Source organism: Ceratosolen solmsi, unplaced genomic scaffold, assembly GCF_000503995.2.
Source record: "Ceratosolen solmsi marchali unplaced genomic scaffold, CerSol_1.0 scaffold56, whole genome shotgun sequence".
Taxonomy (NCBI): domain Eukaryota; kingdom Metazoa; phylum Arthropoda; class Insecta; order Hymenoptera; family Agaonidae; genus Ceratosolen; species Ceratosolen solmsi.
Window position 1 is genome coordinate 2,153,274 of NW_011948425.1, and position 16,832 is coordinate 2,170,105.

The window sequence follows — 16,832 nt, forward strand, 5'->3', positions numbered from 1 at the left end:
CAGATAAGAGCGAAGTCGGCTCAGTGGAATTTCGACGAAGACGAAGACGGAGGGAGAGCAATCTATAGCGCCCAGCAGAAGTTGCTGCAATTCCAGCCGATATTTAATTTCGTGAATGGCGAAGGGAGAGGCGAGGGGGGGGGGAGATGCGCAATAGACAGAAAAGAAGACTTATAAGAACGGAGTAGAGAACGAAAGGGATCGCCGTTTAATCTAGACGCGACGTGATCCTATCTCCGAGGAATTTATCATTCGATAAATTGTCATCCCGATATCTGCGCCACTTGAAAAAAGGGGCAAGAAAGCGCAAACGTCCGTACTCGCGACAAGCAAAATACTTTTTACCTTGTGCGGGACGCGGTGTAATGACGATTTACAAGTCACGTACTTCATGACTAATCAGAAGAGGCAAGTTGCACGTGTTCTTTATTAAGCGCTCGATGATTTTTTTTTATAATTGTTTATCTAGTTTTTACAATAACGGTAAAGACACGTAGCGTGGCTAATTTTATCCCAAAATTTTCTCCAACCGACGATTAACGGGAAGGTTTGGATTTTTCACATATAACAACGACAAATGAATGAGTTAAGCTTATTGAGCTAACGTATTAAAGATCCAAGTGAAAGTCCTTGAATTATTACAATGAAACTGGTCGTTCAATATTTCTTATTATTTATTTAGGAATATTAAATAAAAAAAAAAAAAACATTAAAATTGATATAGTTATAGAAAAAAACGAAAAATAAATAAAATCAATAAGCAAAAAAAACTATTGTGAAAGCTCATTGCAATAAATGTTTCTATCCTTACAATTTAGATATCATAATTTCTTAATTATCAAGGAAATCACATACAAGCTAAATTGTAATAATATTATGAAATAAATTCTATATTCAGTTATACAGATATGTATGTAATTTTTTTAATATTTTTGTTTAAAATTTTGTCGGTATACAATTACCTAATATAGGTTTTAATATTTTTGTTTCCTACTTGATTAAAAAGAAGTCTTATGGTACTTACTTCAATCGCTAAATAAAATTAATTTTGTCTTATCTATTTTAATGATGATGTATTAAATTTTAAAATACAATTGGATTTTTAATGAACAAATTTATATTGCATTAATGACGAACCTATAATTCTCGAAATTTATCCTAATATACTCGGAACTTATACATATTATCATCTTGATTATGTTAAAATTATCAATAGGTGCAGCTTATTTTTTGTAAATAAGAAAAGATAGGTTATTATGATATATCCTATTTGACAAATTTCATCGAAATATACTTAATTTTTCGTTTTATTTTTGTATTTTTACAGGTAAGTCAGAAGAGACATCGATTCCTATGTAAATCAACATCACGGCGTCAATTTAAAGCGAACGTGATGCATTACAATTAGCTTGTAAATATTCACTATTGGAGATAAGATAATTTAAATAAAAGTTGCAAGGAAAAGGAAAAGAATTGGTGAGTAAGCTATGATTAATATTACTTACATTTCATGATAATTTGAAATTGATCGTATGCTTTTTGAAATATGAAAATTTGTTTAGCAGTGAACGGGAAATAGCTTCTTAACTTTATCCTAGCAGAAATTTATATTTATATACACCATATTTCAATATCGTATATTGAATAAAAAAAAAAAAAAAAAAAAAAAAACAACAACAATTCACATTTTAAATAGATAAATTTTGAAAAATAATTATAAATTTTCTAGTAATAAAATTCATTTAATATTATCCAACAATATCGATCGCTCAAACAGAAACAACCTGTCTTAACAATAGTTTCGATATTAATAAATAATCGTCTAAACAATAAGAAATACAGATATTCGTAAGATGAAAGTAGATTTTTATTGATAATACATATATATATATATATATATATATATATATATATATATATATATATATATATATATATATATGAGGGTGAGAAGAGATAAACAATAAATCAGAGGATAAAAACTTTCGATCGTTCCCCGCGGTATCGAGATTTCTCGATTTCTGGATATATCGATACATTTTCTTGTTATGTCGTCATCTCGACTTTTCCAAATGTCAGGGCAAAGTGCTTTTCATCGCGTTGCACGGACGTTGCCGTAGCCGTCGCCGTTGACATTCTCGCGATCGGCACATCAATCCTTGACAGATACGGCACCCGTACGCCCAGCGTAAGATAGCTGGGATCAGAACAGTCGCCGTGATAATAATGGCGAAAGTTATCGAAAGGAGCTCGAGTCGCTCGTTTCTCTCGTCCAGCAGCCGTGCAGAGTGTAGAGCCCTTTTGGGATAGATCCCGGGAATGCCGGAGCGAATGAAAAATATGCGGATGAGTGTGCGCAGACTTGCCCTTCGGATGAGCTCAAGGAATGGCGATAAGCAGCGTCTTTGAACAGCCTGCCAGCCGATAACAATTTGAGAAAGTGCTTATGGGAATTGCTTGTCGATTCATACGAGTTTATAGGTTGGTAAGGGGATAGGCTAGTTGCTACCGTGGCATTGCCGATATAATAAATTGTACGCTTTGCAATGAAATTCTTGTAAAATGCATGGCTGTGCTAATAAAGGAATAAATAATGCATTTACATTGTGAGTTTGAGAAGCTGCTTGAGCAGATATAATTATTACCGGAATTTCACTTTTGTTTTGATCAAATAACATTCGTACTTTACGCTGTTTTATGATTTAGCATGTATTTACGCGACATAGTATTCTTGGAAGCAACTGTTATTTGAAGTTGGAATGCGTGGTGCCAACATTTTTACTCTTATTTTTGCTAGTAAATTCGAGAGTCACATTAACGTCGGCATTTAAATTTAGTCTCGGCTCTTTGACTTGGGCCGATCTTCTTGGTACGAAGTTTTGAATTAAAGTACGCGAATAAATGAACAATTGTTAATAATTTTTTACATTGGTTGTTAATAGTGTTTAATAGTGACGGATTGAAGTGACTGGGCTGGCAATAAAAGCGAACTTCCCTCGCGTATTGTTTTGAAAAATTGAAAAATACATATTCTCCAATAGGTTCCGTAATCTTACCCTTCCTTAATCTTCAAGCTCACGTATTAAACTCTCCCCACCATTAAAATCACCACCCCACTCCATGCCGTTGCTCAAGAAAATAAAACAGCAACACGCACAAGTACGATGCTATATTCGTACAGTCGAATAATTTGCTCCTTTACTCCGATAATTATAGAAAGCACAAATTTTGTCTGAATCCATCCATGCTTTTCATCTATTAGAATAAAAGTTCTTAATAACGAAGTACGCGCTTTGCTAAAGTTACGATTTCACAATTACAAATCAACCAGTAAAATAATGAAAACATCATCCAGCTAATAATCTAATTTATAATATTTAATCCAATAATAGCTCCGGCTGTATTTCAGTGTCTCGCGAAGGCTTTTCAAGCGCAAGCTCGCCTATTTAGACGGAAAATTTCTTGCAATAAAGCAGATCTGTAGGTCGGAAAAAATAATACTAAACGAAAGTGCATCTGTTTCATTAAAAAGTAATTATTGCCCGAGTTCTCATAAAACAGGCGCCCCTCGTAAATCGCATCGGCTGTAAGTCGAGCTTTCGCGCAAGCATTGTTTGGCACCTCAGTAGCGGCGGCATTAAAAATAACCACTAATATAAGACGCGTCAGCCCGCAATTTTCGAAGAAGCTTTTCCTCCTAATTCCTTTGTTCGCCCCGTGGCTCGCCACGCCACAGCTCCCGCGGGATGAAAGTGTGCGCTTCGTGGTCATCGAGAGGGAAAGCCGAGGGAACGTCTTATTTAAGAGGTGCAAAATTACAGCGCCGTCTTTCGCGGCTCTCCTTCGCTCGGTAATTGCTGCTTTATGATGTGTATCCATCTCTCTTATCCCCCCCCCACCCCACCCCACCCCACCCAACTCTCTCAACCGCCCGCAAATCCACCCCAACGCTACGCCGCTCAACTCGCCATGTGCACGCACACCCCTTTCGTCCACCGACCTCCGAACCACCCGCGTCACAATCCGGCCAAGCTCCCCTCCCTCCCTCCCCGCCCCTCTCCCCTCTCCCCTCTCCCCATTCCCATCTCACTTCCTCGGCTTAATGCCCATTCCCTCGAGAACATTAAAACTCGACGATCGAGGGATCCATTACGGTGCGTTACGCTCGCCGCAAATGCAACCGTCGCACTTTCTTTCCAATTCACTTGGAGTACGCGCGTAAAGGACCTGTGGCTACCAAACGCCAGTCAAACTATTTCCAAGTACTCTCGTAAGGAGCGATTCGAGCGGCACTTGGATTTTAATGGCGGCGTATGTTCCTCTCGAGATACTTGTGTCGTTAAGCTTTTAGGGAATAATTTTGCGTTTAAAACGCTCGCTCCTAGTTTTCGAATGCTCGCGTGCAAGGATGTTCGATGGTAAGCGAGTAGGACCGATCTTGCCACACTATTCTCATGAATACCACCTTATACTTTGCTACTTTAATAGAATTTATATAATGATGCATGGCCGTTGGGGGATAGCAACTTGGATTTCTGGTTGCATTTCATCGCTGTATTTACGGGAACGCGACACTTCGTTTATTAAAGATATCAGAAATTTGATATATTGTTATTGCACGTGTAAATAATATCAGATTACTCAAATTACGTTGTTTACACGGCTCGCTAAAGTTCAAATCCTTAAAGGCAATGGCTCTTTGGAGTCACGACCATGCGTTAATTGCAAATTCATATGGAGCCTCATCTTTTTTCTCTACGAAACTTCGTCGAGACGATTTTATACTTCGTACTCCATTCGATTTTTAGTGCAACTTTGACCCGACAATGCCAAGATTAATGACTCACCTTCACACGCTCAATATGTTTTAAAACTTAATCGAACTTTTTGCATTTCAAATACTTTGCTCTTCGCTTTAACGATCCTCGGTTTAATTGCCCTATTCCCTTTCTCATCGGCGAACGGTATACCCTATGCTTTTTCCCCTCCCCACCCCCCTCCCATCCACGTTCTTTTCTTTACTCTTTTTCCTGAATATGAACGAGCGCGTAGCGTCCTCCATGAGGCCCAAACGCGCCTTATACGACACCTGCCTCATTCTCATCCACCACGCCTCATTCCCATCGTCCATAAAATGCATTATGCCGAAAAATATACATCGACGACGGGGACAGCGATTGCGATCGATAGGATCGAGAGGAATGCATAGCCGTGCATGCCGACACGGATCGCGATGTCTATCCTTGCGCGCACAGCTGCGGCATCCAGCGTCCGCGGGATAATTCATCGACTGCCCTCGCATCAACAAACGCGGAAATGGGACTCGGGGCTCACGCGTTACGTAATCCACTGACCGGACATACACTCAGCCCTCAGCTCGATAGCTGGTGCTGATGTGTGTTGGAGTGCCTCCGCCAACTCCAGTAGCTAATGTACTGCCTCATGCTCGTTAAGCGAAGTGAGCGTAACGGGTCGACGGCCCGCTTCACCGCCCCCGCGATCTCAAGCGACCTTAGGGCAATTTGCCTCCCTGGGCGAGAACTTAATTCTGCGAGTTGGCTGTGGCGAACGTTTTCTCGCGCTTTGATAATAACGATAAGCGGATAGGCGAATTTTAATGAAACGCCGAGTAAGGGTGGCCTGAATACTGGAATCTTTCATTTTTCATCTTCTTCTAGTCAGCCAATATTCCACCAATTGTTTTTCGATGTTTTTTTTTTTTTTTTTTTTTTTTTTTTTTTTTTTTTCCCTCTCTCCGTAATAAGATGCTGTCGCAAGGATAATCGAATTACAAAGATCTTTTGTTAATTATACCATGTCCTCCTTAATTATACTATGTAAATAAATAATGGACCCTGTTGCCTTTGAATAGAGAAGTAAATTAGAAATTTCTATAATTACTAGGTGGCCGTATTCTAATATATCTCATTATTGTTACTATTTCTCATCGAGCTTTTTCTCATGATATTTGACTCACGACAGGTTCTTCTCACCGTATAAGTTTTTCTATAAATTAACGATCGACATAAGCGAATTAGGAATTCAGTGAATTAAACGAGATAGACTACATCGAATTTTCTACACCCACTACATAATTTTATACTATACAAATAATAGTTGGGCATCAAATTTATGCTATAGAAGAAAAAAAATCTGATTTTTAGATATAAAAATTAAGGGAATGACGCAAAGCTGTTGTATTTTTTGTAAGATTATACGTTATGAATATGTCGAAAAATAGAATAGAAGGATAAATAGAAAAGTCTTAGATTTATTAAAATACAAACATACAAATTTCCAATCTCTCTCGTTAAGAGGTTTTCATACAATCTTAAATGTTAATGGCTAAATGCATCGACAATTGTTGCATTTTAAGTAGAGTATTTGTCGTATTAGATTAGATAATCGGCTAATACGCACAAAGTCTGTATAGTTTACTTAGGCCTATCATAGGCTGGTAAGAGCTTCTGAAATAATGTTCTCGTTCTCGTTAGGACTTATCTCATGGAGAAAAAAAGACCAATCCAGGAGAAATTATATGTGACATTTTTCAAGTTAAGAAACAGACGCATAATTATGCGAGTATGCCTAGTCGCGCAAATGTATTATAATATCTTATGCTTAACTCAAAAGAAACGGTAAGGGGAAAGGAATAATGGGCAACGGGGAAAAAATAATCGAGGAATTCCCAAGCGACTGTAAAAGCAAGGGACTAGGCTTTTCTAACCTACTTATAATTGAAAGGAGCGTAAAAAATAAAACGTAAAAAGGAAGGATCGCAGGAATGGAGGAAAAAAAACTGACGCGACGTAGTGGTAAATCAATGTGGGCCCAGTGCCCGTCATTTCGCATACGCTAACACGATTCATTTCGTCCACGAATATTTTCGCTCGCTCTCGCACCTATGGATAATCGCCGGCGCACATGGAGATTACGATAAGGTGAGGCCGAGTTCGTGATGTTAGAGAGCGCAGGTTTATAAGTAAATGCCGCTCACGGGCTAAAGTCAAGTTGACAAGGAGTGACGAATGGCCCTCTTTATACTCACTCTCTCTTTCGCGCGTGCATCACTTGTACCCTCTCCCACTCTCTCTCTCTCTCTCTCTCTCTCACACACGAGCTATGATTGCTTAATTCTCATACGATCGGTCAAAGTCGGCCGAGCGAGCGAATCAAGTCCTCTTCTTATCGAGATCTATTGCCACTCGGAATAACAAGCAACAATGTGCGCTGCCCGATGCATTATTCGCTTGCATGATTTTCTATGGAGCATAAGTTAATCAGGACAAGTGTCACTTTCCGAACCAATTTCATGCCTTCGCCTACAAATGAAGGAAGGAACGATCGTGTAATCTTGAAGATTCTAGCCATTCAAATCAACCATTAATAGAGTCAATAGAGATAATAAGATCAATGTTTATCAACTTTTGTTTGTAAACTTTATAAAAAAAGATGCACGCATTAAAACAATTTCTAATTATTACGTTTTCAAATATATAAGGTTATATAATTTTACATTTCATACAGTTTTCTCTTATAATTATGAATAGCCATGTTGAATATGCTTATTCCTTTTTTCCATTCTTCTTTAATTTTCTCCAACGGATACTTTTCTCCAATTGCACATCCTTACACTTATGCATCGAATATACTTGTATTAACTTATAAAACTGTCCATTCTCTTGGTAGAGAAATTAGCGTTAATTTATAAATTATGAATTGTATTTTATCGATTAGTAGAATGTCATAGTAAATTTCTTGATAATGCACTTTCAAAATGTCGTATTTCGAAATCGACAAAACATGAAATAATAAGAATTATCGTATATTTTATATGAATACTCTTGAAGTTTTTTCGATGATGTATTAATGGAGGTCCGTTGACCAACTTTTAATATGTTAGATTTTTCACATGTAACATATCACATATACGATCTTTCCCATGAGATGAGACGATATTACTTGGCAGCCCTTCTACGACTCTTTTCTTCTTTTTTTTTTGGAGAATTTTTTATTAAAATCGTAACACCGTTATACAGAGCTTGAGATAGAAGCAAAGTCGTACTTTCTTATTGGATCGAGTTTGTTCGCCCTTCGAAAGAAAAAAGAGGCCTGCGATGACTGGCTCCAAAAGAATTTCTTAGAAATATCGCGTCCAATGCTCGCATTTGAATTTCAAGGGATCCTTATGTCGAACGACTTTCCCCTGTTGATAATTCACATCGGGGTCGGGATATTCCAATTTCTGCGTTCTCGGGGTCGTAGGCATTTCACCTACACCCTCGTGCGAGGTACTCCTCGAAAATAACGAAAATGAGCAACGACGCGAACGAATGGCAGAGCGGATTCGCTAGCTAAAGAATAAAATAAGCGAAGATGGCCCAGGACGCCGAGGCAACGCCAATTGGGAAGGCTGGAAGGACGAACCCGAGAGTGGGAGTGAGAGAGTGAGAAAGAGAGAGATAGAGAGAGAGAGAGAGAGAGAGAGAGAGAGAGACGGTAGAATGGAATGTTGTGCCCTCTCATCATACGATGTGGCATGGTGTGGTATTGCGCAGTCGCAATCGGCTCGCGGCGCATCCCTGCATAAATTTACGGGATTCGTGGAGCGATGCGCGGGTCGACGGCCATTCGTCATGCGCGCGAGGCCATTGATATATCATCGCTATTAATTTTTACGAATGGAATTCACTCGCCCGTAAAAAGCTTTGTTTAGGAGCTATCGGTTGCCGGCCGATAAAAATCGTGATCTGACGCGCACGTGAATTCGGTAAGGCGCCGCAGACCGGAATACCTCGAGGGCTTATTGGCATGCACCCCGGCTATTGTGACGCGACCTTTTTCTGCGCTCCGTCGAGCCTAGCCACCGTGCAACCCTAAATTTCCCTAGGAGAGCCCAAGGTGGAGCGGGAGTCGGAAAGCAGAGACTCCACCCATCGGCCGGCAGTCGCTCGGCCTTTTCCATTCTTATGCCTCACGGATGCGCCACGATTTTCTGACGTCCGTACAATAATCGATTATTTATGGGGTTGGCTCGGAGGAGAATCGGTGGTCGAGGGCATCGGCAGCAGCAGCCCTGCCATACAAATTAAAATGGAAGGCTTGGGCGCGGGGGGCGTGGAGGAAGAGCGCGTGAAGAATTACTCGCGTGAGAGACTTCAAAAGCCGGCTCGTGCAATTTGTTCGGCCTAATGATTTTTTGATTTTTTCATTCCGAGCGAAAGAGGCGCAAATTGTAATTTCGTATGTTGCCGTCTGTTGCTCTGCTCGGGTGACGTATACATTTCTCCCCCTCCCACCACCACCACTCCACTCCCCTTTCCGTCCACTACCCTCCCCCTACATCCCCCTTCCCCCATCCCGGCGCAACAAGAGCACGTCGTTATCGTAAAATTATCCCTTCCTCGTGCTTAATTTAGCAGTGATTATTCATCCGTTCTCGTTAAATTTACGGGAATATCGTGTTGCCATTTTAGCCTTCGCTTTTCAAAAAGTGTGCGCTGCGAGGCTGCGCGCACGCGAACATTAAATTAATGCTCGCATGACAAAATTTTTCGGCAAAATTCGAAATTACGATCGCTCCGCGTACCCTCTACGTGTATCATATCATCCAGGCGAACATGCGCCGCGAAAATTTCGATTTCGATCGAACGATGCTGCTATATACTTACCATTAACATTATCCGGAAGAATTAAAATTTTCACTCCGAGCGCGTCCCACTTATATAAATTACCTTCCACCTATCGACTTCAACGCGTACACAGTTGCAGGCTAAAGTACAAGACTCGCCGCCCGAAATCTCATTACAATGCAACGTAAACTCAATAAATACGTTTTCTTTTTCATATACGTTCTTTCACTTTTTTCTTTTACTCTTTCTTTTTTCCTTTTTTTGCCGTGTTTCTGTTTTTGTTTTCTTTTTTCAATTTAGATAACAAGCGTGTGCTCCCGGCTGGGACGCGTATTTAAGTCCTCGGGCCGTATAAATCCGTTTGCGCCGGGACAGCGACGTCGATAAAAATGAAGAGAAACTCGTTTGATTAAGAATAAAATAAGAATAAATCATACGCGAAACTAAAAGTAAAGGATAATTTAAAGGTACAGCCGAACAAGCTACAAGTGAAAGAAACGAATTAATTTAAGAGCCCTGAATACACTGGGAGGGTCGAACGAGCAATAATCGATAAAGCATAAACAAGCTCGTCGCCGTGCCGGGCGCAGACGTCGCCTTAAGAGGGCAGCATCCGCTAACTATCTATCGGCTCGTCTCCGAGAGCCACCAAATTAATTGAAAGCGCGGCTCCCTATAATACGAGCGATAAAGCGTGGGAGGAGAGGCAGAAGGATACGAGCTCTACCGGCCGTTTACACGGGTAGGAGAGAAGCGACACTCGGGTGGCGGGAGTCGTCGAGCTGCCAGGCCGCCGCCCCTGCCCCGCGCAACGATTCCAGCTCGTACGTCTCGCGAGGATCATACTAAGCAGCGAGGCTCAAGCCACTCTTCATTGGCGTGGGAAGTGGGATTAGGAGGGACGCCCCACCCCAGGTACACCTAGAGAAAGATGCTGCATAGTGTGTAACCCTCGTCTAGTCCGTCCCCCTTCTCGGTGAAGCCCGTCTCTAAGCGTCCCGCGCACAGCAGACTTGCCGAGGATCTGTTGGAGGGGGGTGCCGGGGTGGAGGCGGCGACGGCGGCGGCGGTGGCGGTAGCGGTGGTCGTGGTACCGGCGGTGGGGCGAAAGGGGAGAGGGGGTTTGAGAAAGGGGGCAGACGCACGCAGGCACGCACGCACGCACGCACGAACGCACGCACGTTTCCCTTACTCGCCCTCGCCCTCGCTCTCTCTCTCTCTCTCTCTCTCTATCTATCTATCTATCTCTCTATCTATCTCTGTCTGTCTGTTTCTGTCTCTCTCTCTCTCTCTCTCTCTCTCTCTCTCTCCCTGTCTCTTGCTCTCTAGCTCTCGTCGGCGAGGCGGCAGGTCCCACGTTATACCGGGGTCCACCATAGTAAATCAGACAGTCGCAGGCGGTCCTTCTGATCTATCCGTTCGCAGCTGAAAAAGAGAGAGGCGCTGTTTCTCGCTCCTCTCGCCGACGGCCAAGCTAACCTCGTAAACCTCCTGGAACAACTCTCTAAGTAAGTCTATCTAGTCCTCGGAATCGCTCATGGCTCATAAACGCCTCGTAACTTAGCCGGCGGCACGCGCCGCATTTCTTCCACTTTGACGAGGAGTGCGAGCACTGCAGCACAGCAGCACTGCAGCACCCTTTGGGGCCGACCGCTGTTCAACATTCAATTACACTCGAATACGATTCAGCTGGTAGAGAGCAAGAGAGAAGAAGGGCGGGAGAGATGAAAATATTCGCGCGTGTAGTGAAACGTGAAATAATGCTGTCAACACGACCTTCCCCGTTATTCCTAAGATTCCCAGCTACGGCCATCAATGTGTGCGCGTATCGCTGACATAATAAGCGGCTCGGGCCTTATTACTATCACCTCCTATCAGCCATTCGACTTTACCGATAAATAAAGCTCTTTTGATAGCCGATGGGCTTGTGCAATGCGCTGCAACCGTTGTAGCATCTCAGATACCTGAGCCCTACGACTGACTAAAATCTACAAATTACTTGCCAAGTCGGGCAAAGTTATCCCGAGAGTGTCATGTTTATTTAGGATTTATTTATTGTGCTCCTATTATCTGTCATAAAATCACGATTAAATGCCGAGACGGCCGCGCGCGCGCCTTTATTATAAGCCGGCATTCGTTTCAATTAATGCTTATCCTAAATATGTTAGTAATTGTAAAAAGTGTAAAGAATGATTTTGATAAAGTGCCATCTCATTAAGTGGATAACTGTCAAGCATTTGGAATATATTTTCTGCAGAATAACGATAAATGCCAAAGGAACTTGAGTTAAAAGGTACGTGCACGATCTCTCCATATAATTTGATAAAAACATTGATAAACTAAGCTTGAAGGACCGCTGCTTCTCCTCACAATTGACCTCAACGACGGCAAAACGGCGAAAATTTGTTCCTTAATTGCCACGTATTATTGGCCAAGACACTCTGGATTATTAAAAAAGAAGAAAAAGAAAAAGAAAAAAAGAGAAAAAAAAACAGCCATGAGTATCGTTTCATTATCTCGAACTAAACATTAACGTTATAAATTTCATAGCGATACCCTCGAATGGGCATAATAAATACTTTTATTACGCCAATTATCGCCCATCTCAATTACAAATGCGAAATTATACCAAATTCGCCCTCTTTAACGCCTAATTCACCCAACAAATGGATAGATCCGCATGAATTTTCGAAAATGCAGTCGCACTTTGGATATACATCAAGGCGGCTGCGTGAATTTGTAAATTAAAGCGACCGTCTACTCTGCCATTTTAATCAAAATAGAGAGAACTGCACTTGCTCGCCCCCATACCACCCTCGCGGGTGCAGACCTCCGTCGGCCGCGGGCGCATCGCGCTACGAAATTGTATTCGCGGACAACAATAAAGCGAATCGGCGAAATAGCCGAGTGCATTATATGGACGGTGGGCCCAGGGTCGCGCATCACGTCGGTCGCGTTGGCGCCCTGATTAATGCCCGCCCGGGCGATCGATCTCTCTCGCGTGAGCTGCTAATTGCGCCGCGTCATAACTCTCCGCAGCGACCCTCCGCGTCGGCACTCGACGCGATATATACGTGATACACTCGAACGCGCAGTGCGCGCGCCGATGCGCGGTTTATTAAGCCCTCGAAATTCTTCGGGAAGAAAAACGGCCGGGGCGCGATCTTTCACCGGCTCCCGCCGGAAATTAAATTACGCGCGATCAGTCTGGGCGCGAGATGAATTACGTTCGGAACTCGAATGCCTGCGTGGACTCGCGATTTTTTGTTTGACATCCTGGGATATCGCCGAGGATTATTGATACCTGGAGAATGATTGGCCGGGGCTATTCTTACGGCCTCTCGCAACTTTCTCGACTCTCAACTTTATCAATCGATATTAAGTTGCCGATTAAGTTGGCCGAGCAGCCACTGGCAAACCAAAGCAAACCCCTAACTGCAAATACAACAGTAACTTGGAATGAGAAATTTCGTATGTTTGATTCGTCGGTTAAGGAATTATTGGATTCGGACGATGGCTATAAATTCTATGGACTTTGTTGAGAAAAAAAAAGAAAGAAAAGAAAAAAAAAACTAAAAAAAACGTAGGAATAAAGGGAAAAGCTGATGAACAAAAAAAAAAAAAAATCAGAAAAAAAAAAGTAGTAGTAGACAGTTCCCCGAGCTAATCTGAATATTGATACGAAAAGTTTTTCTGCAATTCGTGAAAGAATATAAAAAGTCCGGCTTATAAATTTAAGTATCCTTCTTTATTTATAAATCAGCCATGTAGATTATCTTTCGATTGTGCAGACTATTATTCCGTTAAACAGCAGACGCATGTAGAAAAAAAGTAACAACGATTTATAAAAAAATTTTTGCCAAAATATTTGCCAAACTTCTCGACCATCTCGGCTGCTCATTAAAAGCATAATGAACCGAATGTAATAACTTTCGCCGCGACTTATTTCCCAATTGGCCCTTTTTACTTCACCTTTTGCAGACTTATTGCCTCGATGCTTGCGGTGGCAATCGATAATTAGCAGCTCCCAACTTTAGAGCAGCGCCCTTGCAATTACGGTGATCGACACTTAGCCGTGGATCGCAGCATGACGTCCGCCCGCGTAAATTATTAGGAATTCACGAGGGGCGATAATGAGAATTTATGAGATCGCGGCGAAGTTATTAGATATGCCCTCGAGTGTAGTGGGTTAAGAGTGCGGAGTGCGAAGGAACACGCGCACGAAGGAAGTCGAGTCGCCCTCTTCCTTAAAAACTGGGCTACGCTTGTGTTTATTATTGCGGCGGCTCTTACCGTCGGCAAAAATATGATACGATTACCGGACTTTATGGGACGCGTCACGTTGAATGAACTTTGAGGTGCTCGCGGCGTGCTGACGCGAACTTGGCGAATTCACGGCAAATGACCTGGAGATAAAAGAAAGTTCCTAGAACGTGTGCTCGTTTGGTCGCCTTTAAAAAACTAAAACAGGCATGCTTTAAGGGATAGCGCGCCATTTATCAAATGGAACTTTATTAGCATTTTTAAATCTCCATCTCCATTACTCATAGGGTAAAAGGTCCAAAGAAGTCTTGCGAGATACGCTCCCACTTCCTACTACGTACGAGCACACAAAGCCCTGCGCGAAAGAATTGTTTTCGCGTTTTTATCATGGACATTAATGGTATCGTCCCGAAAAAAAATATCATCTACGTCCTCCATCCCCGTTACATTCACCCGCTACCCACTACGCCAGGCAGAAAAAGGTAGATAGACACGCGCGGGGAACAGGAAAGAAATTGTTCCTCTTTCTCTCTCTCTCTCTCTCTCTCTCTCTCTCTCTCTCTCTTCGACCAGGGGCAAAGTCGACGCCTATGAGGTATCGCACTCCCACAGATAGGAAGAAAAAGAGGGTCGCACTTAACCTCTCCCTCGCTCTTATGCGCGCAGCGAGCGAATAATAAAAAAAATCACCCCCATAACTCAGGCGAGTAACCAGAGGGGGATGGGCGCGCGACTCGAGCTTCTTATCTGCACAGCCTCGAGTGAGCTGGGGGTGGTCCTGGAGTACGGGGGTTGACATTCACGTTGCCGCGGCAATCTTCGCGCTACTTAAGCGTGTGGCTCTGCGTCCTTCTTGCTCCTGGCTTTTCTTCACTATTTTCCTTGCTTTCTTTGCTGCCTGGATTCTCTTCTTCTTTTTTTCTTCTTTTTTTCATCCCCTCCCCCCTTTTTTTGTTTCTTTTTTTTTTTTTACAAAACTCGCATGGGAAATTCACCGGCTAGTCTAATGCGCCAAAGCCAAACTGTATTGGCGTAATATTCTTGATTCTTGCATACATACTTAATCGCGAGGAGAAATTTGATGAGAAAATTTAGTTTTCCACTGTGTGCAAAGTACGTTTAATTATCTGGCTAAATGACAATCCTCGACGTTTATTTAAGCGAGTCATTGTGAATGAGTTGGTCAGCAGCAATTTTTAATAATTACACGCATCGATTTGACAAATCAGAATGAAAAAGCTCATTAGTGTGAAATATTACTTATGGATCGCTCGCTATCAATGCTCTGAAAAACAATGGCAAGAAAAGAAAATAAATAATCAGAACAAATCGGAATTTTTAGAATTTATAAAGAAACACAATACAAATATATATATATATATATATACAGTTTATGAGAATGCCAATTTGTTACATTAATTTTTTAATAAAATATTCCATTTTATTATTATTATATGCGGTATTGAGTTTGAGAGAAATCGAGAAAAAAAATTCAGATTATACCAAGTAAATGTTATTGTAAATTAATGGGTACATTAAATTACAAAGTTCACGCACTACTTTCCGAGCCTATATTTATTCGAATTGCGCGCACAACTTAATAACTTCTTCATTCGTATACAATTACGAGTTTAACGACTATAATGGAGGTATTAAAATGTATTCATTTTTGAATTATTAAAATTCGCCACATATTAATATGGACGTAGAGTGTGTTATTAAGGCCGTGTACTGTAAATGCACGTAGCATTAAGGAGGAGAGGTGAGCGGCGTCGATTGGCATTGGCAATGAAACGATAAATAAGATGTCAGGCGTATAAATCACGAAGTCCATCTTACAATTTATATCGATAACGGTGAGCCTATCATGAGTATCGACATTCGCAGCTCCCTCGGAAAGACGAGGAGCGCGATATCTTCATTCTCCTCAATATGTACGGTAAGACAGGCTGGAAGTGAGGTGTCACCCTTTACGCCATTATCGCAAAGCGCAATGTTTAAAGACAAACGTGGTAGTAATTATCCTTCATTTGCTTCCCATAACTTTTTCCTTTATTACGGCTCCTCGCCTCCTCCGTCCCTCTATCGGCTGCTTTTCGCATCTATTACAGGCCGATATCTCGCCCAAGTGGCTCTATGGAAACTCACACACGCACACACAGACGCACACAAACACAAACACGCGCGCGCGCTAATACCCCCGCTGTCCCACTCTTGCCTCTCCGTCTTTACCTTCTTCTTCGTCGAATTATCATGCGTGATTCGACTCGTGCGCCTCGTTAAATTGCCGATGATGATTTAAGGGGTCGGTGTGGTTGCGGTGGCGCGGGCCGTTCATACTAAGGCGATTTGGCACGAGAAAAAGTCATTTGAGATGAGAAAGAAGCGATCGCTGCGCTATAATTTGACTTTGAAAAAAACTGTGGAAAAAGTAGTCGATTTAAAATTGATTGCCACGCCCGTTGCATTATCGAATCGGAACGATTGCCCCGACAGATCTTAGCAACATTTTGTACGATCACGCCATAGAAATATCGGTAAATTTAACAGGAAATTTACGTGAAACAGGAGTTGGATTTATCGACGTAAATTGGACATACGAGTGGAGGGATAAATTCGATTCTTTCAATGGCCGCTCCATTTGCTTCTCGCGCACACTCGTCAATGACAAATGACTTGTGTACATCGGCCGCCGCTAATTGAGAGCCTAATAAAAGGCAGATTCAAGCCTCCGCACGAGTGCACAATACTTTCCCTATTTGCTTATAAAATATACGCGAGAGATTTATTGATGGATTTATACATCGATCACGCTTAACGCAGCGGTGTTGCAGCGTGCAGTGTACCTCCTTCGTATGCCGCCGCCCCGCCCCGTCCCGCCGGGAACCGAATAATTTTTCACGGGCGATCCGCGCGTATAATTCGCTCCCCAGAAAG

General features: G+C 42.1%; 1 protein-coding gene across 1 annotated transcript in view; it reads left to right on the plus strand.

Moving 5' to 3' along the window:
- Positions 1 to 16,832, plus strand: part of LOC105363006 (uncharacterized) — a 174,420-nt gene that overhangs the window by 40,346 nt on the left and 117,242 nt on the right. The gene's annotated exons all lie outside the window — the stretch shown is intronic.